This window comes from Dermacentor variabilis, chromosome 9, assembly GCF_050947875.1.
Source record: "Dermacentor variabilis isolate Ectoservices chromosome 9, ASM5094787v1, whole genome shotgun sequence".
Lineage (NCBI taxonomy): Eukaryota > Metazoa > Arthropoda > Arachnida > Ixodida > Ixodidae > Dermacentor > Dermacentor variabilis.
Window position 1 is genome coordinate 51694860 of NC_134576.1, and position 20772 is coordinate 51715631.

A 20772-nucleotide genomic window follows, 5' to 3' on the forward strand; every position below is an offset into this window, starting at 1 on the left:
CAGAAAGACTTTGATGGACCCGCTGGATTAACACAATGAACCACTCATTGCACTTTCCATGATCGTGATCTTGCAAAGTGCGATGTGTGGCATTACAAATAAACATTGTGATAAACCCAAGCCAAACATGTGCATAACCTCATTAAGAAACACAGACATAACCAATAATATAGAACGACTTGAATAAACCATTGGAATTAACCCAGTGATAAACACCGGGGCCGCACATTTCAGCTTCGCAGGTTTACCGTCTGTACAGGGTGCATGGGCAGCAACTTTTTCTGTTATTGTTTGTTAAGTATTGTATAATGTTGTGCCAGTAAAATACGTTGGGCTAGTTGGTGCAATGTATTGGTACTGCTTTTTTTACTGTTTTTTTTTTCTTAATGTTGTGCCCTTCTTCCTTTTGTAACAACTTTTTTATTCCCCCTCGCATAATACTCCAACCTTGCAGCCTGCGAGGTATATAAATAAATAAGTACATAAGCACGTCATTCATTCATCTTCATACACCTCGCACCATTTCTTGCTCAACAAACGTCACTTTGTTGATGTCTCGCAGCGTGCATCTACATTAACTGCCATTTGCGTTTCGGTATGGTTTGTGAACAGTGTAATGCATAAATATTACATGACATTAAGGTTGTGACCTATGCGGTGCATAAGCAAACCTTGCAAAAGATGACATGTTCGATTGTTGAAATTAAGACAAATTGTATATATCGAAGTTACTTTAACAGCATTTAATTGACCACTTGACAAAAACTTCACTTTGCATAGATTCCAACACGTACACTGAATCTGCAGTTTTTTTTTTTTTGCTTATTAATGTAGTCGTTACTGCACGGCCACATTGTAGATTTGAAAACAAAGTTAAATAAATTTGTTTGTTGCAATATAACAATATGTGTAGATCACTGCGATTGTAACCCCAGAACTTGATACAAACATGCACACTATAGGATGCAGACAAATGCTCAGGACAAATTTCAGAATGTTTGCATCCTGATACTTATGAAAGTGAACGGTTTCATTCCATGGCTGTCAATGAGAGGGAGAGAGAAAACTTAATTGTGTTCGTGGAGCAAAAACGCATTGATAAGCTTAGACATATAGTCATTGCTTAACACTATCGAAATGAATAATTACAGCTTGCTATCGACATTGAAGCAGCCTTTCGACACCAAGACAAGGAACCAGTTTTTCCAGCTCTGAACATTGAGTCGCAGGAAATGCAAGCAGGCATAAAATTCTGCCAATGTAATCTGTTTAGGAATACCAAATTGGAATAAACATTGAGACTTGCATTTGTACTTTGCCTGGCTGAGCGATCTAGTTTGAAATGACTCCCATAAGCATGTCATAACAATGTTGATCTAATACAGGTTCAATGCATGACTAGCTTAAGAAATCTGGATGATTGCTATAAATTACAGTGAAGAAACTATAATATCTAATAACACTAATAATATAATAATAATATTTATTTCCACAAAACAGGCTAACCGTGAGAGGTGTGCGAGGCTGAGCAGAAAGCTGAAAAATTCTACGGCAAGTGCGCCTGCCGTGGGCCTACGATCCTGCATTATGAATAGCGCGTATTGATATGGTCTTCTTGTTAGAAGTTCCGAGTATACTACCAGCGCGAGACACGGGACAACAAAGTGGACGAGAAGCGTGTCTTTTAGAATGCTATGTTACAACGTGCAGGTTTCAACAAAAGTGACGGTAACTGCTCGAAACATTTGATGCGTCGGCTTTTGCGCCTTTAGAAATATTTAGAGAGGGCTCCCATATATATATTCGCAGCGCAAACACGGCGATGGACGAACCAGCTTAGCGCTAAGGTTGAATTTCACAACACAATTTTCATTCCACGTCGTAATCACACAGATCGTTTGAGGCTTCGTTCAGAGGCACACGCGGGCGTTCGGGTTGGTGCTTCTTGATGCGTTTGGCGTAAGAATATGGCTAGGAGCAGGCACCACATATGCGCAATGACGGGCAATATACACGCATCATTTCTCCAGAAGCTGACGCCGAGCACGGGTAGCGCGAGGATCTTGTTGGGCTGACACGACAACTTCGTGGCAGCCGAATTCCGAATACTGCATATGCGGTGAGGGTAGCTATATGAACTTGTCGATAGGTCATCTTGTAGATTGTTGTAGCGCAGGCAGAATGAAACGGTCATAGAGGGTAGATAAGACAACACACAGCGCTGAACCATAGAATAAAGAACCGCCGAACCACCTGCGAACAGCTGTTTACGTGCGCGATGTCGCACTGAACTACAGAAACCGCCGTCGCGCACTCCAAGACAAATCTTACCTAACGTTTTTAAATTAGTAAACGTACATATTATTTGCTTCTAATCAAGAGAAGTCAATAATATTATAGTGTAAACGTTTTATTCACTACAATAAAAGAATTATGCAGCGTGTGTCACAAAACCTGGCAGTAAGCAACCCTGGGCGTCGCACCAGTCGCATTATTGAAATCGCAATCATGTGAAACGAGCCCTCTAAAAATCGCATTGCGACGCGTGCGACAGCACCGATTTTCGTCGTTGCAGTCGCAGCATGTGAAACAGCCTTTCGACACGAACTTGAATCACACTGTATCCCCCTGGTTACATGCCATTGGTTATGTTCAACTGGGTATGTGTCATTGGGTGTGTGTCTCTAGATAATGTGTCATTGGGTATATAACACTGAATATATGCCGGTCTTCAATGAACCTCCTTGACGCCAACTTGAGTCACAAACTATGTGCCTGCCCCTGGTTACATACCTTTGTTTATGTGCAACTGGTTTTGTGCCTTTGGTTATGTGTCTCTAGATAAACTGAAAATAGCACCTTCAAATTTAAAGCTTCTAGCATACAGAACTTATATATTGCCAAAACTAGAATACGCCTCAATAGTATGGGACCCCTATTACATAAGGGATAAGCATAAGCTTGAAATGGTTCAGAGGCGAGCAGTACGGTTCATTTTCAACAAGTTTAGGACCACTGATTCGCCGTCACAACTAATGACCTAAAACCATATCCCTACCTTAGAAGCACCAAGAACTGTGGCACGACTAAAATTTCTTTTCACGATGTACGACAAGTCGCTTGAATTTAATGGACGAACATACATTCAACCTTACCTGTCACTCGCGTCTCGACACCCGTCACGCTCACAACTTGCTCCCTTTCCGTGCACGCGCTAACCTGTTTAAAAATTCATTCTTTCCTCGTACTGTTGTTCAGTGGAACGATCTACACTCAGAAATTTTCTCTGCTGATAATTTTGAGCAGGCGCTACTCATGTACTTTGCACAATGATATGGAATGTTATTTCTTTCCATCTTTTATTCATGTTATTTTTACTATCGCCTAGGCAAGTGCATTTTGTTCTGATGAGAACTCGTGATTTTGATGTGATATTGACTATCCCAGTGCATTTTCTGATGGTGTGAATATCGTCATTTGCAATATGAAAAAGCCAACTTGTAACTTTTTTTTTCTTTTTGCTCTCTTCCTTTTTCTGTTCTATATGTCTAGCACAAGAGTACATATTATTCTTGCCCTACATGAGCGTTTGCAGAAACACGCCCACCTGCTTGGTCTGTATAGACTGCAGTATGTACAAATAAATAAATAAATATGTGTCACTGGACTTGTGTGACCGGATATATAACACTGAATATATGCCGGTCTTCAATGAACCTCTTTGACGCGAACTTGAGTCGCACAGTATGTGCACCAGTTACATGCCATTGGTTATGTGCAACTGGCGATGTGCCATTGGGTGTCTGTCTCTAGGTGATGTGTCACTGGGCATGTGTAACCGGGTATATAACACGGAATATATGCCGGTCTTCAATGAACCTCTTTGACGCGAACTTGGGTCACTGTTTAAACGCAGGAATCTGTAATGACTTATACGGTGCTGTAGGTGTTGAGCTATTCACGCCCGCTCACTCAGAATATAAAAGAAATTGTTGAAGTTCTTTTGTTTCTTGTAAATCTAGTGACGAATAATGCAGCACAGCGGTTGTGACTCCAACGCGAACGTTCGCGCCAGTGCCAGGCAGAAGTAAAAGCATAAGCTCGCATCTCCGCCGCCAAGTAGCGGCAGTGGCGCCGGGATGGCTGCAGAGCGATCATCCACGTCGTGGGCCCAATACGAACGAGAGCGGACGTGCGAACCTCGCATTCTGCGCATCCTCCGGGTGCGCAACCCTCTTAGCCCCGAGAATGTCGATCACCCGCGTCTAGACGGAAAACGAAGACACCGCTATAAAAACAGACGGCTCGCCTGGAATTTCTACTCCGTCTCTCGCGTCTTTCCATTATTCTCCATTCTGCTTGATTCGCTTTTTTTTTTCTTTTTGGTTAACCCGTGTTTCTTCGTTCGCATCGTTCGCGAAGGAATGCGGGAGATAACGTTTTCCTTTTTTTTCCTCTCCCACCCCACGTTTCTCCTGTTGTTCTCGGCTGCTTTTGTTATTCGTTGTTGTTTTACAATTTGGCGAGACATGAGCGTGCCGCGATGAGCTATACAAGGCAACACGCTTCTCGGCACACTGCAACCTTGCCCGCGGCCACGTGTGCCCTGGTTCGCGATGACGCAGGGGCCTGCGCACCGCTGATGCCGCCGTTGCGTAGGACGTGCTGGTCATCGGTAGTGAGCTCGCGTATCGGACGCCGCTCGCTTTTGAAAACGGCCGCGCTGCGTTGCACGACCGTGGTTGGCTCGAAGAGTGGCACGGTGTCTCACGAGCCCGATTGCTGTGTTCCTGTTAACTGTTCGGTTCGTCTTAGATGGAATGGCACAACCCACTACGGCTGGTAGGCGCATAATGGGGCAGTCGTATAAGCAAATTACATTTTAAAATGAATTCAAGTGTTAGACGGAATATAACAAAAAGTGTAAATATAGTATACTTCAATTATTAAACATGACGACGGAACATTGTGCTCTGAAGAAACGCGCTCAGTGCGGCAGACGGAAATACACACACAGACAAAGACTGCGTCTGCGTCTTCCATGCTGTGCTCGTCTTGCCATTAACCACAATCTTGCCCGAGCCTCTATCCCTATGTTGCATTGAAATGTACCGTTCTTTTTACATGGAAATGTTTTATGCCGGTACCCACGAATATCTGTTACGCGTAGTCACGTCGCGCGATCATCATCACACACATCTGCGGTATAGCGATGCGTTACCGTTTCGTGCCTGGTCATTAAAATAGGCAGATAAAGTTTAGAAAGGTTTGCTTAATTAAAGAAATTGTGATCTTGATAACGCGTATTTGTTCAAACAAGGAAATTTAGGTATCATTACCTGTGACTAATTTCGTAGACAACGTGACCGGTAGCCTCGACACCTATAGGGGAGTAAGGATGGTAGTACTTGGAAGTGTCCTGCAGTATAACTAAGTCGGCGTCTACGAGCGACGAAGTTCCTGGCGTTTTCCGACAGCTAGAATGACCTCCAATCTTCTGTTTCCTGAAACAACGACTTTGTACGTGCGTCTGCCTCAGGTGTCATCCTTGACTTCCATACTGATAAATAATGGTTTCGAGCGTACCCTGCGTTCTTGAAGGGGAAAGGGCAAAGCCAGCGCCGATAAATAAAGACTGTTTGTTCTTTATGTTTTCCTTATAACGAATATGGCGCAATGTATGCGGGGCAGGTTATATGAAGTCATTGTACTCAGCAGTGGCGTAGCCAGAAATTTCGGTCGGCGAGGGGGGGGGGGGGGGGGTGAAGGGGGCTCACGTTGCAGCTTGGCCTCCTCCTTAAGACGAAGCTTTATCTGGAATGCTCCTATCTAAATACATGTCAAAGGTGAATTAGTTTTTCTCTGCAACCACTGCACGAAATTTGATGAGGTTTGTTCCTTTAAAAAGAAAATCAAATTCTGCTGTCTTCTGGTTTCGAATTTTTCATTTAGGTTGTCACGTTCTTATCAAAAATTGGCACAAATCTCAAAGTTTCAGAAACCGGGACTATCACGTTTAAAACTCTGTAAGTCAACAATGAAAAATAATATTGTCACAGACAAAGCCACAAGAGACTTCGGTCGACGCTATAGATCTCTTTATATATATTGCTGTCCTGGCACCTTCGTCGTTCTCTTCTTCTGGGAGCCACCCAACATGCCTAGCATGTGGCACCGAATCGCACCGAGTGGCTGTCATCTGTGTCGAGGCCGTGGCATTACCCCCCTCCCTAGAAGCATCGTCTCGATGCGGAACATTGATGCACTGGAGATTGCCACGGGGATACTGTTAAGAGAGACGTAGATGGTGAGAGAGGTGTGGCACTTTGCGTTCAGCGGGAGTGGTATAACTTCAATCTAGAGACGTGAACGACATCGGACAGGCCTGGGCGTCGGGGACGGCGGGCGGTGCCTTCTCCTTGAGGAATCACTTCGTATGTGACGTCGCCAAGTCGTTGAACGATCCTATAAGGTCCAAAGTAGCGGCGCAAAAGTTTCTCCGACCGACCACGCTGGCGGATCGGTGTCCACACCCATGCTTTGTCACCGGGATGATAAGTGACGTCGCGGTGGCGAAGATTGTATCGGTCCGCGTCGTTGTGTTGTTGGTAGCGGATACGCATTCGTGCGAGCTGGCGTGCCTCTTCGGCGCATCGAGCGAATTCTGCAGCATCAGTGACAACATTAGAACAGTAGGTGGGTAAGAGCATTGCGTCCAACGTTGTGACAGCTTCCCGGCCGTGCACCAAGCGAAAAGGGGTGAAGCCGGTAGTTTCTTGGACGGCAGTATTATATGCAAACGTAACATATGGGAGAACGTCGTCCCAGTTTTTGTGGTCGACGTCAACATACATGAAAATCATATCAGCGATCGTTTTGTTTAGTCTTTCTGTGAGCCCATTCGTCTGGGGATGGTAAGCAGTGGCTTTGCGGTGAACGGTACCACTGAGAAGCATGATATCTTCTGTGAGCTGGGCTGTAAATGCTGTGCCCCGGTCGGTTATAACCACTGTTGGAGCACCGTGGCGGAGTACGATACCATGTACAAAGAAGGTCGCAATATCATTAGCAGTGCCTCATGGGAGAGCTTGGGTGGGAGAGCTCGTTCGAGAGCTCGGGAGACCACAAAATTGCTTTCCAGGAAACTAAAATCCTTCAAACAGAGACGAACTGGCGAAAGAGACTACTACTGGAGTCATGGCACATTCAGAATACGGGGAATAACATAAACCGCGTGAAGGGCAACTTACCCTCGGTGTATGTCCATGGCCTTGGCGACATGACGAAAAGAAGGAAAGGACGCACAGCTAGGTAGACTCCCGCTTGTTTCACCAACACAAAAACGTCGGCGCGACCCTGTAACCTGGGCTAATACCCTGGGCTAATAAGACTCACTTATTTGGTTGGAGTCAGTCTCAAGTCCTAACGTGTAAGGTAGTCTGTGGCAACAGCAATCCAACGGTTACCAGCCCTCGACGTGAGGAATGGTCCAAGCAAATTTATGCCAACCTGCTGAAAAGGGATCCGCGGAGGATCCACGGGATGGAGAAGTGCAGCGGGACGCACGGGTGGTGTCTTGCGTCTCTGGCAGTCGCGGCATGTCTTCACGTATTGGTTTACGTCACGGCGAAGGTTAGGCCAGAAGTACTTTTGGCGTATGCGTGAAAACGTCCGTGCGAATCCTCAGTGGCCCGAAGATGGCTCGTCGTGAGAGGCCCGCAGGGTGGCGTCACGTAGTGAACAAGGCACTACAAGGAGTCAGGCGGTTGCGGTCGAGTGAAAACCCAACTTGTAGAGAACGCCATCGCGGAGAAAAAACGAGGATAACTTGCGTATGAACCTACGAGGCGGCACTGGTAGACGGTTCTCAAGGTAGTTGATGAGAGGCCGAAGTTCTGAATCATCGCGCTGTTGCTTGCTGATGCCTGATACTGAGATAATGGACAGAAATGCGTCCTCTTCATCAAACTCGCATGGCGACGGTTGAAGTGGAGCACGTGACAGGCAGCTGGCGTCGGTGTGTTTACGCCCGGACTTGAACACTATCGTCATATCGTATTCTTGCAAGCGAAGACTCCAGCGTGCAAGACGGCCAGCTGGATCCTTCAGATTGGCGAGCAAGCACAATGAATTGTGATCTGTCACAACTCGAAACGATCGGCCGTACAAATATGGTCGGAACTTAGCAATCACCCACACAACGGCCAAGCATTCCTTCTCCGTAGTGGAATAGTTACTTTCAGCTGGAGACAAAGTGCGGCTTGCGTACGCAATGACGTGTTCGGCTCCATCTTGCCACTGTACGAGGACGGCACCAAGGCCAACGTTGCTGGCATCCGTGTGCATCTCGGTGTCGCTGTCTTCGTCAAAGTGTCATAGAACAGGAGGTGTGCGCAGACATTTCTGGAGTTCACAGAAGGCCTCTTGTTGGTCCTGCTCCCAGACGAACGGAACATTGTCCTTAGTCAGCCGCTGCAAGGGTTCGGCTATCCGTGAATAGTTTGCCACGAAGCGTCGATAATATGCGCAAAGCCCTAGAAAGCGGCGGAGTTCGTGTTTGTTCGAAGGTGTTGGAAACTAAGCAACAGCAATGCTTTTGTCGGGGTCTGGTCGAATACCCTCGTAGCTGACGACATGGCCTAAAAATTTGAGTTCGTCATACCCGAAATGGCATTTTTTCAGGCTTTAAAGAAAGGCCAGCAGTACGAATTGCGTCAAGAACTGCTTGTAAGCGCTGGAGGTGCTGCTCAAAAGTTTCTGAAAACACAACGATATCATCTAAATAGACAAGGCATGACTGCCACTTGAGACCTGATAGAACCGTGTCCATCATGCGCTGAAAAGTAGTAGGCGCAGAGCAAAATCCGAAAGGAGGGACCTTGAATTCGTGATGTCCGTCAGGCGTAATAAATGCGGTTTTCTCACGGTCACGCTCATCAACCTCTATTTGCCAGTAGCCGCTGCGAAAGTCCATCGACGAGAAGTATCGAGCATGTCGAAGGCGGTCCAAAGAGTCGTCGATGCGGGGAAGGGGATAAACGTCTTTCTTCGTAACGTTGTTAAGCTTGCGATAGTCAACGCAAAAACGCAGTGTGCCGTCTTTCTTTTTCACCAGAACCACAGGCGACGCCCATGGACTGGTGGAGGGCTGTATGATATCGTCGGCAAACATTTGTTGGACTTGATTTCGGATGACGTCTTGCTCTTTACGAGAAACACGGTAGGCACGTTGGCGCATGGGTCTTTCATTGGGATTTGTGATAATTCTGTGTTTCGCAATAAGCGTTTGGTTGACCTTCGATGTTGAAGCGAAACAGTCCGCAAAAGACTGTAAAAGGCTTCGAATGCTAGCCTGTTGTTCACCTGATAATCTAGAATTCACATCAATATTGCTGTTGGCTGGTACCTCACAGTTAGAATCTACATCATTGTGTCCTACAGATAAACAAGCGGGAAAGTCAATGACTGGCTCCAAATAGGCGATGGCAGTTCGTGGGGCGAAGTGCTGGTATTCACGACTGAAATTAGTCACTAAAATATGAGCAGTCCGTGACGACAGCTGCAAGATGCCGCGGGCTACGCAAACCTGTCGAGCCAACAAGACTGACAGATTGCCTTCAACGATTCCGAGATAGGGAGGATCATCGTCTGTTTCTACGGTGATCAACGCAATACTCCGGGGTGGTAAAGCAGCACAGTCACCCGAAACGCGTAACACCATGGACTGTGGGTGGGAGTCGTTTGAATGAGTTGCATGTTCGCTGGAAAAAGTGACAAGCAACTTGCGAAGGATTATGATTGCGCCGTACTCCCGAAGAAAGTCCATGCCGAGTATGACCTGCCTACAGCACTCTGCCAGTATAATAAATGAACCGACAAACGTGACCTCACAAATTTGTACCCTCGCAGTGCATTTGCCGATCGGCGTGAGAACATGACCGCCGACTGTACGGAGCTTAGGTCCTGGCCACGGCGTCATCACCTTGCGAAGTGCAGTAACCAGTTGTCCGCTCATGACAGAATAATCGGCACCAGTATCGACAAGAGCGGTTACCGGGTGGTTATCTAAAGAAACGAGTATGTCGGCTGAAATAGGTTCACGGTTTTCGAAGGAAGGTGTCGAAGGTACGCAGTCGTCATTGTCGTCGTCGTCGTCGAAGCCGTCGGCGGGATGTCGCAGCGGAGGATCTTTCGAAGTGCGTTGGACAGCGGCCCCACCCCCGGAGGTCGCTGTTCTTAGTTTCCCCGACTTGGGCTCGTGGGCCGATTGCCCACGGAAGCGGAGAACGTATGTAGCGGCTAGGTGACGCCGATCGTCGAGGAGGTGGTGATCGTGACTGGCGCCTCTGCGGAGAAGGAGATCGGGTCGTTGGCAGGGACTGCTCAACCGGTGGGAACTGCGCGTACGGCGACGAAGGTTGACTGGCCAAATATTGCTGGATTTCTCGCGGGCGCTCTCCATCACGTGGGCGACGAGCGCCAGGGTGATAGCACTGGAGTCCTATTCTTCGGTAGTAGCAGGCACGGTACAAGTGGCCCGCTTCGCCACAGTGGAAGCAGAGTGGCTGATAGTCAGGTGTGCGCCATACGTCTGACTTTCGCGCATTGATTCGGGGGCTCGTGGACCCGTACATATTTGTACGTGAAGCTTGGTCCTGGAGGTGGCACAGCGGTTCTTCAGAAGAAGGCAGGTTACGATGGTTTCCCGGGTTGCGCAGGTAGCCTCACTGCTTGCGCATAAGTCAGTACGGGGGTGGCTTCAGGTCTGGTTTGCACGAATGGCTGTGCCGCCCGGCGGCCTTCTTCGCGGACGATATCTGTGAGGGATGTTACGGTCGGTTGAAATCGCACTCCCTGTAGTCGATCGAGCTCCTCACGCACGACATTACGTACAAGCTCTTGAAGCACATCGGTGTCATAGGGCAACGAGAGAGAAGATGCTGATCCCAGGCTGATTTGGCGATCGTAGACCGAGGAGCGTTGCTGAAGGGCTCGCTCCATTGTTGACGCCTCACTGACGAACTCAGCTACTGTAGCTGGAGGCCTTCGCATAAGTCCAGCAAACAGCTGTTCTTTCACTGCACGCATCAGCAGGCGTACTTTCTTCGCTTCTGTCATGCCAGGGTCAGCACGCTTGAAAAGCCATGACATGTCCTCTACGAACATGACTACGCTTTCGTTCGGCCTTTGAACCCTATTCTGAAGGGGCTTGCTCTGCTCGCTCTTTTCTTGCGGGGCCGCTGTACGTATCGTGTATCTGCCGTTGAAATTCTTGCCAGGTGGTGATGGATGGCTCGTGGTTAGCGAACCATGTTCGGGCAGAGTCCTCTAGGGCGAAGTACACGTTCCTTAACTTTTTCTGCTCGTCCCAATAATTGAAGTCAGCCACACGATCGAAGTCATCGAGCCAGTCTTCCACGTCCTCAATAGGCTCACCATGGAACGGCCGCGGCCAGCGTGGGGTGTGGAGAACCAGCGACGCAGGAGGCTGTCCCGTACCGTATGTCTCCTGTGTCTGGCTTCCGGTTGTGGTGGACATCGTCGGCAGATCTTGCGGGCCGTATTCCGGAGGCAGTCTTTGAAGCCGTCGGCTTTTGCGTAGGTTGTCCGCTTCAAGTTCCTGGGGGTCAGAGTACATAGACGCGTACCCAGCACCTCCACCAGTTTGTCACAGACAAAGCCACAAGAGACTTCGGTCGACGCTATAGATCTCGTTATATATATTGCTGTCCTGGCACCGTCGTCATTCTCTTCTGGGAGCCACCCAATATGCCTAGCATGTGGCACCGAATCATCCCGAGTGGCTGTCAGCTGTGTCGAGGCCGTGGCAATATCACAATTCTGTGAATCGCATCTAATAGTACATCTACAGCGGACAAAATTGATATGTTACAAATGAATCTCAAACAATCTAGCATTATTGAAATACGGCTTTTGGAGAACCCTTGTGCACCACTTAACTAATTCACGTAAGATAAAAATTGACATAACGAATTTTTCCGCTTTGACTCTTATAATAGATGCCGTTTGAAGAACCGCGATATCTGTTTTTGATGAAGAGCTTTTAGTTTGTAAACGTCGTGCTTCTATTTTTTTCGCACTTCCGAATCGAACTTCCGCTTCCAACAGATACTAGAAGTTAACTTTCTCAAATTCAACAAATTCCATTAAAAGTGATTCACGGGTTATCTCAGAAAAGCGTTCCTGCGTCTTGCATTTATTTGAATAGGCCGCGTCTGAGTTGGGCCCGAGCTAAAGCTTCGTCTTAAACAATTTGTCGAGACATCAAATGCATGAATAATAACTGCATTGCCATCGCCAAAGATTCTGCAAACAAAATCTTGAACGCTAGACGCTGTCAAAGCAAGTATTATATGTATTTTTAATAAAAAGACATACTCGTATGTGCCAGAAATTGTGCTCAAAATAACTGACATCAATGCTTCCATGTTTTTGTCTATTTAATAAGTAAAGAAAGTACCACACGATCCTTAGAACTATATCAGTTCGAAGCCAGCAAAGCAGTGCATACCACTGATATGAAAAATGTAAAGACCATAAGTGAATAAGTTGAGGACAAATATGTTAATGAAACGTTGTCATTCAACAACCTTGTTTACATTTTTGTACATATGCAACGGCCAGTGAAAAATCTCAATGACGCTGTCATTTATTCCAATGTATTACGCAGGAACGGCTGTCCCCGGTCTTGTATCGTGAGTAATTGCACCAAAATTATTTTCCCAACAGAGAAAACCTATATAAAGCCGTTCTGCAAAATATACGTCAAATGAAAGTGAGCCAATGCAAATATATGACAAACGGGGTACTTAATTTAAAAGCAGTCTCCATGAGCATTTAGACATTTATCCCATTGACTAACGAGTCGGGTGATTCCCGTCTCATAAAACTCCTTAGGTTGCTGCTTCAACAAATCTGCAACTGACTCTTTCACGTCATCGTCCGACACGAATCTGTTTCCCTTAAGCTGTTTTTTCATTTGCCCCAAAATGTGGAACTCGCAAGGCGACAGGTCTTATCTGTATGGCGGATGTTGCAGCGTTTCCCACTTGAACTTTGCCAGTTTTGTATTAACCACATCAGCGACGTGGCGACTGGCATTGTGTAAAAATTGAAAATTAAATTATGGGGTTTTACGTGTCAGAACCACTTTCTGATTATGAGGCACGCCATAGTGGAGGACTCCGGAAATTTCGACCACCTGGGTTCTTTAACGTTCACCTTAATCTAAGTACCACGAGTGTTTTCGCATTTCGCCCCCATCGAAATGTGGTCGCCGTGGCCGGGATTCGATTCCGCGACCTCGTGCTCAGCAGCCCAACACCATAGCCAGGTCGTGCAACGAGATGACCCCATTCGTCAATTTTCCGCGTCATTTGTTCTTGATTGCCACACGCAGCCGATCCGGCGTTTCATAATATTGGAAACGATTGATTGTCTCTCCGGCTTTAGAAAATTCTATCAGCAATAGCCCTTGACGATCGAAAAAGTATAGTAAACAACACCTTTCCGGCGGAAATGACGGCCTTTGCTTTCTTTGGGGGCGTTGAATTCAAATGTTTCCACTGTAAGCTTTGCCGTCGGGTTTCAGGCTCGTAGAAGTGGCACCATGGTTCGTCCCCGATCCCAATTGCAGACAAGAAGTCGTCACCCTTATTGTGATACCGGATCAAATGAGTCAAGGCAGCGCAGATCCTTCTTCTGGCGGTGGTTCAAAACCTTCGGCATCCACGGCGCACTCAAGAGCCGATGACCGAGATGTTCATGAATCATGGCGTGAACCGAACCGCGACTGATGTTTACACGCTGTGCCAGTTCATCGCTGTTTATCCTCTGTTCTTGCCTCATCAGCTCATCAACTTTTGCACTTGTGTTGGGGGTGATTGCACGATGGCTTTGGCCCGGTCACGTCCTTTTTCAATCGTTTGCTCCAATGCTTCACAGTGGCCAATGAAATGCAATGTTCAACGTACACGGCAGCCATACAACGAATAATTTCCTTTTGGGAAATTCAGCTGTCAAAACATTCACGGCACCCCGCTGCTCAACTTCTGAAGTTTCCATTACGTTACGCAACCATGTTCAATCCAGTGTATGAGATCATTAAAGAACATTTGCCCTCACATCTGCGTGTCACTTTTGTAAATGAAAGATGCCTGTGTGCTACGCGCATGCCTCGCAGATAATGAACCGAACCATTGCGCAGAGTGGGTAGGCTCACTTTCATTTAACTCGCCCCCGTTCATTAAAAATGCGAAGATACAATGGAATATACAAATGCTTGATAAAGGGCAAAAAAGTGTTACTGGAAAGAAAGTTCACGGCACGTATACACAAAACCTCGCAACAAGATATTTAAATATACGTGTAAGTCTCCAATAAATCTACGTATCTAAGAAAAAGTCACTGCATATAATGCGTCAAACCAGGCAAATAAACATGTAGTGCAATCACAGATTCACAGAATCCTAGATGCCGCCCCCATTCCATCCACTCCATCCATGCTTTTCTCCTTTGCGCACGCAAGACTGAGCGACCATCGTAGGCTCACCCATTCAACCGCCCCCTACTCTTTCACTCGCACATACAGCATGCGAAGCGCGGTCACGACGTTATTGCCCTGAAACTTCATGCGAAACATGAGGGCGACGGCGACAGGAGGAATGCGCCTGGAGTCTTCGTATAAGTGCTATCACAATAATATAATAATATTATCCGCCAACCGAAGCGTACCGTGGCCTATTACTTTGCGCAAAAGAAGTGACAAACTGTCACCATGCGACATTTCGCTGGGCCGCAACAATGTATCTTATTTTCTTCCTTTTGTGGGGCGGGGGCACCGAAATGAAAAAAAAAAACACAAAGGAGAGTATGTTGGCCACAATCCAATGCCTACTTTGCGTACCTAATGCGGCTACCGAATGAATATCGAAGAAAACGTGAGATGCTTGGTCCACCGAGAACCATACGCATAGTGCTCGGTATTTCACACCGGCGAGACAAGACTTTCCGGAGAGGTTGCGCTCAAGCGAACACGGTGTAATCCGTCAAGTCTTTTGCTTAAAGAAGGGAATTGCGCTAAAAAAAGACACGGACGAGTAAGGACATGGACGGGCCCGTCCATGTCCTTACTCGTCCGTGTCTTTTTTTAGCGCAATTCCCTTCTTTAAGTATGTACGACCGACTCGCCCAACAACGTGCTCTCCGTCAAGTCTTCACAGTGATGGCGGTGAGAGACCATTGTTTCTTTTTCTCGTCTGCTATCCAGAAGGCGTCCAAAACTCTGCCAGGTGAAAATTCACTCGGCCAGAGAAAACCACACGCGACCCGAAGTACGCCGCCCGGTGGTTTCGGGCAACACAAGAAAAACGCATGCGCTCTGGCTGGCTCTGGCAGCCCGCGGGTAGGGTAGCGAGAACTAAAAAAAAAATTAAGAGGCTTAATGTGTCCCCACGAATAAAAGTGAAAGTAGAAAAAATAAATAAGAACGTAGTTACCCTGGCTGGGCTTTAGTGTCGTGACATGAATGCTTCGGCGTATATGTGAAAAAAAGATGTTGATATTTTTTATGCGATATGACGGCACAAATGAACCACCACAACGCTTTGTCTCATCGTATCTCGCTGCGTGTTTTATCAATTTGTTTGATAGTGTGTTGATTTGGCTTGTCTTGTTGTATGTTCCGATCTAAGACTTTAGAAAAGTCAATGCACCTTTGGCGTCAAATGTTTATAACAACATTAAGCCCACAAAGTTCCAGAATTGAAAATCTAAAGCACGACTTTGGAAATATCAATGCACCTTTCACAGCAAATGTTCATTAGAACTTTATACCCATAAAGTGTCAGAATTGAAATCCAAGTGCTCCCGACTCCGCGGCCTCAGCGAGATGCCGCGACGAGCCCGCCCACCGCGCCTTTGGAACTTTGTGCTCGCAAGGAGGTCCGTGCGTTACGATATGTTACTTCGGTGCATTGGCGTTGCCGCGAAATCCAGCCCGATGTCGCAATGTTCGCGCTAAGGTGTTTTTTTTTTTTTTTTGAGAGTGAAGAGGACATTCTAGACAAAATCGAGCATGATTTCCGGCGCCGGGGGTTGTTTTGGCCGGCGGCGCATGGACAGCACGAAAAAATTTGGAGGGGGGCTGAAGCCCCATAAGCCCCCCACCCCTCCCCTCTGGCTACGCCCCTGGTACTATTGAAACGTACCACTGTAGTAGTGCCTGTACCTACGGGTGAATAAATTGTCTTTCGTTCTGGCGCTTTTTCCAAGGTGCCGCGGCAGCTCACCTTTGCACAGAGTACCTGGACTCTGGCTCGCAATGCCACCCGGGGATCTAACGACGCAGTTTCTCCGCATACGCACTCACCGTCGCGTCGCATATTCCTGTGGCGCCTGGTAGCCTCCGAGGTGCTGCTTACACTGCGCCTCGGACATTACCACACCGTTACCACACTGCGTGGGGTAACGACGATGCTTGACGCTTTGCTGCCTCATGAATGCAGCGATACAGAGGCTTACGCCGCCGATTTTACAGAGCACACCGAGGAAGACAACTGCAGACAGCTCGCACGTGTCCGAGTAACCAGCCAACAAGACCGTGACGTCCGTCGGTATAACCTCAATCAAATATCTGTCGTTTATGGACCCGGCGACAGAGTTTAGATATGGACAACTATTATTCGCCGAGGTCTCCCTGAGAAAATTATAAGGCAGCACTTCGGAACGTGCAAGGTCTGCGCCGCCTCAGCGACGTCACCTACGAAGTTGTTCCTGACACCCAACCTTGCTCGAAGCGCCGCCAGCGTGTGCCCGAGACTGTCCACGTGGTGCACACGAAACCTTATCTCTACGAGTGACATGGGCAACCTGCATTTACGCAATGACTATACTATTCCTCGCGCATCGGGACGATAGTCGCTCTGAAGAAAGACCAGTGCCGCGGCGCTACCTACATGGAACCACGATGGTGACAACAGCGATCTGCTCGAGAGTGCGCGCGCAGGCTAAATAAAAGACTGCGTTCTCTATTCTCGGGTGTGCCAATAAAGTGTGACAGGACGACTTTTCTCAGTTCAGGCTCCTGTTCTTTGTGAACCGCGACAAGATCGCCTAACATAACCTAGCCTAATTTTCTGAACTCTTCTATATTAATTCTAATACAGTCAACAAATTCTTTATTTTGCTATCAGCTATTAAGCACCCGTCCAAAGTTCCCGTCCATAGCTTTCCCTAGCGGAAAGCTATGGAAAGCGGAAAGCTAATTTTCTGAACTCTTCTATATTAATTCTAATACAGTCAATAAATTCTTTATTTTGCTATCAGCTATTAAGCACCCGTCCAAAGTTCCCGTCCATAGCTTTCCCTAGCGGAAAGCTATGGAAAGCGGAAAGCTAATTTTCTGAACTCTTCTATATTAATTCTAATACAGTCAATAAATTCTTTATTTTGCTATCAGCTATTAAGCACCCGTCCAAAGTTCCCGTCCATAGCTTTCCCTAGCGGCTTCGTTTCCTTACTCCTCGTATGCCGCTGATCCATAAATGTTCCTTACGTGTGTCTTTTGCACCCTGTGATTGCATTTGTTACCTTATTTTTCGAAAAAGATTTTCTCTTCCCCAAAGGTTCTTTATCTACCTTATACCGCGACGTACGCCTTTAACGTATCTGATTACGACATACACAGTTACGTCTGTCGTGCTTTTAGTAGCTAAATACGGATATGCTGCGCCCATAGGACAAGTCAAAAATTGTAAAGATGTCTGATCAGTGTGTCTTGTGATAAAGAGAAATGAGAGTTCCGTCTGTGAGTCGGGATGAACCTTTTTACAGTAAGCTGATACGTGCGATAAGCTCGTCTGCGTCCGACGACTGGCGATCGTTCATGCTCACAGCACACAGTGTTGGGAGCTAGGTCCCGGGATTGGGAACACAGCAGCCACCCGTAGGAATTCTCAAACCCCGGTGAAACGTACGAAGTGAACGACAACGCATCGGACCAAGTTGAGTTTCTTCAAACAAGTTTCCAAATTCAAACGAGGGTTTCCCTCTTGGAAAAGTCCCTCTTGTTAGTGTAAATGCACGACTTGTAAAGGAAGTGAACTACTTGTAATGGAAACGAGCTGTGCGCACAGTTTCAGAAAGCAAACTACCGGAGCTGTGTGCAGGTCGAACGCTTCAAAGCTGGAATGAGCGCCGTTTGCTGCTGCTTCTAAATTTCTTACAAGCAAATAAGCCGATAACTCAACCCGTTGAATGAGAACAGCATCTTCTGCTTGCACCGCTAAAGTAAAGCATGCTATGAAAACGACATCTGGATCGGCATTTTCTCGGCGGGGCCGCTAGGTGGTGAGCGTTTGCCTGGAGCCGCGAATAGTTTACAAACAAACGTTATCTAAAAACTCGTCTTTTCGGTTTTATGCCTTCATTTTAAAATCATTGCACTTTACGCTGTGACGTTGCCTTTCTAGCTAGTTTGAGGCACTGATATAATAGACTTGTCATTTGCAAATTTCCCGCTGAGCTTGAAGTAATTCTCTGCTGCTGATGTTACCAGAATCTCGAACAAGGTCAAGTTTCCTTCAATTCAACGTCCCTGCTGGCTCTCTGCGTTTAAGGGTTGAATATTGGCCCAATTGGTAACGTTGCACCTTGAAATGTGTTCGCAGTGAACACAAACTTAGGGAAAGGGGACATGAATCTGGAGCTGTCACGCCGCCAACTACCCAATAGGTGGGTGTCTTTCTAAGCATCTGGAACTCCCGTAGCTGCCATGCACCAAGTCGAGATCTCGTTTGTACCTTTTTCACCAGTAGGTACCCGGCGGTAGTAGTCGTCTGTCTCCCACGGCAGCGGCAGATGCTCGATTGTTCCGCCAAAGGTGTGGTATGAACAAGGGCGAACAGAGACAATCACAGGTCTTTATAGGACCGCCTTTCGAAATGAATGCTCGTATAAACAACTGGGAGCCAGGTCATGGTACCATGTGTGCCCTTTAGAAAAAATAAACGATGGATTTTCGACGGCACCAGAATTCGAGCCTATAGTTCACTCGACCTGTCCCCTGAGTATGTCTACGCTCTGGACACATCAAGTTTCTGCGTTTCTTTCGCTGTATTCCTGAATATGCAAAAAAAATGATATCAGAAATATAAAGTTTCCACGAAGTGCTGTGTAGTCTAAGCTCTCTTTTTTTTTTTTGAAGAACTGCTTATCACGTGTTGACCACTTTCGCTAATAACATGTTCACTGTAATAATTTGCTAGTGCCTTTTTTAACGAACCATTCAGGAGCACGCTTTCTTTCAGAATGAAGGTTATAAATAGAGAGAAGGTGCTTCAGAAAGGCTGGCGAACGTTTTAATACGAGGACCTATTTCATCCTGACATGCCTCGTCAAAGACGGCATTGTCATCCTCGGCGGGTTAGTTTTAACAGGTTAGTACGATGACGTCACGTGCGATAGTTGTCAGTGGCGACCGCCTGTAAAGGAAGAGACTGAAAAGGAAATGAACGCTGTCGCTTGACGTCTCTAGGCTTGGTTTCTAAGACGAGAGGACAAGAGCGGGATAGCGGGAATACGGCAGAAAAAAGAGGGAAAAGAAGAAAAGAAAAACGAGGGCATGGGAAGGTGTAGGGGGAGCGAGAGGTTAGGAAGCCTTAATAGAACTGAACAGGAGCCGTAGGTGCCGTAGGCGGCATGCATTTGTGGTTTTAGGAGAGCCGATCAGCCGGTCAGCGCGCGAGTAACAAAAGGACATGAGTTGAAAGAATGACTTGAGTAGCGTAGTAGCAGTGCGTCGGGTAATTTCCAAGGTGTTAAGATGGTGACATGGAGTATCGGGGCAATCGATAGGGTAGTTGGAAGGCTGCGTCTTGGTCTTTCAAGGGAGGTCAGCCTCAGTAGTATGGCGTAGGCGTCGTCACGGCAGTATAATGAAGAGGCACGACCTTGTTTGATGGAGGCGTGGAAGAAGTTATTCTGGCGTCTGGGACTTTAATATGTGTCAGTGAGGGTCCCTAAAAAATTAATAAACAAAGAAAGAAAGAAGCAAGTAAACGGAAAAAAATTCGGCAGGGACACTTAATACTGCTAACGTGTGGAATGAAGGAAAGAGAAAAGCAGAAGGCCGGGAGGTTAGCCAGAATAACGTTCGGTTGGCTACCCAACAACGGGGGAATGGGAAAAGGGAAAACAAAGATGACAGGGAGAGAGAGGAGGGAAGAAAAGAAGGAAATTAGCGGTGAGTTCGCTGACGTGTGTGGTCTAATATTAATTGCCCTAACATTCACAAACGTTCACGCAAGCTCGTCGTCCTCAAGAAGCACAAAAGTGCCTTCACCGCTTTGTGGACCGACAGGCGATGGAGGCGGTGTTCCAGCAGCACCTGCATGGAAAGCGACCGATCGTTCAGTTTTTGGAGAGCTTTAGCAAGTTCTTGTCTTTCTGGGGCATATCGTGGACAGTGGCACAGCAGGTGGTCGATGTTTTCTTCGGTGCCGCAGACCTCGCATGCTGCACTGTCGGTCGCTCGAATTAATGTAGAGTATGCTTTGTGACAGGCCGCCATTGGAATCTGAACCTGGCAACGTTTAACGTTAGAACGCTATCTAGTGAGGCGAGTCTAGCAGTGTTATTGGAGGAATTAGAGGGTAGTAAATGGGATATAATAGGGCTCAGTGAGGTTAGGAGGACAAAAGAAGCATATACAGTGCTAAAAAGCGGGCATGTACTGTGTTACAGGGGCTTAGC